The sequence below is a fragment of the Micropterus dolomieu genome, unplaced genomic scaffold, assembly GCF_021292245.1.
Source record: "Micropterus dolomieu isolate WLL.071019.BEF.003 ecotype Adirondacks unplaced genomic scaffold, ASM2129224v1 contig_1635, whole genome shotgun sequence".
In the NCBI taxonomy this organism is placed as follows: Eukaryota; Metazoa; Chordata; class Actinopteri; order Centrarchiformes; family Centrarchidae; genus Micropterus; species Micropterus dolomieu.
The window spans coordinates 1-858 of NW_025730625.1; the positions used below are offsets into that span (position 1 = coordinate 1).

The 858-nt window shown below is 50.5% G+C and overlaps 1 non-coding gene across 1 annotated transcript; it reads right to left on the reverse strand.

Moving 5' to 3' along the window:
- Positions 1 to 110: 110 nt before the first annotated feature.
- On the reverse strand, positions 111 to 182 carry trnam-cau. The gene has a single exon. It is a non-coding gene; the product is annotated as a tRNA-Met (tRNA).
- Between the last annotated feature and the right edge of the window lie 676 nt (positions 183 to 858).

Genomic DNA, 858 nt, shown 5'->3' on the forward strand with positions numbered 1-858 from the left:
ACATCCCATGAGGTCACCAACTAGGAAGACATACAGTAACTTTCACTATAGAGAAAGGGACCAATGTGTGGTTTTGAATCACTGGCACCACGCTGCCCATAAATCACTGTTAGCAGAGGATGGTTTCGATCCATCGACCTCTGGGTTATGGGCCCAGCACGCTTCCGCTGCGCCACTCTGCTCTGCCACTTGGCAGATGGGCCTCGAACCCACAATCCCTGGCTTTGAATCACTGGGCACAGCAGGCTTCTGCTGCGCCACTATGCTCCCCCGCACCCCAGATGGGACTCTAACCCACAATCCCTGGCTTAGGAGGCCAGGGCCTTATCCATTAGGCCACTAGGGATTCACATCCCATGAGGTCAGCAACTAGGAAGACATACAACAAGTTTCACTGTAGAGATAGGGACAAATACAGGAAGCAGAATGTGTGGTTTTTTAATCAATGGGCCCAGCAGGCTTCCGCTGCACCACTCTGCTCTCCCACACCCCGGACGGGATTCAAACCCAAAATTCCTGGCATAATAGGCCAGTGCCTTATCCATGAGGGGAATAGGGCTTCACATCCCATGAGGTCACCAACTAGGAAGACATACAGCAACTTTCACTATAGAGAAAGGGACAAATACGGGAAGCACAATGTGCGGTTTTGAATCACTGGGTCAGAAGTCTATGAAGATTCTCAGTCATCCAGGTCATAGTTATCCAACGAAGGTTAAAATCAGGGGCAACTGGACTTGGTTGAAGACACTGGAAGACGTTTCGTCCCTCATCCAAAGGACTTCTTCAGTTCTGACTGACTGGCAGGGAAACTCAGCTATTTCACCTCAGTGGGGTCGTTATCCCGGGTCATCGATA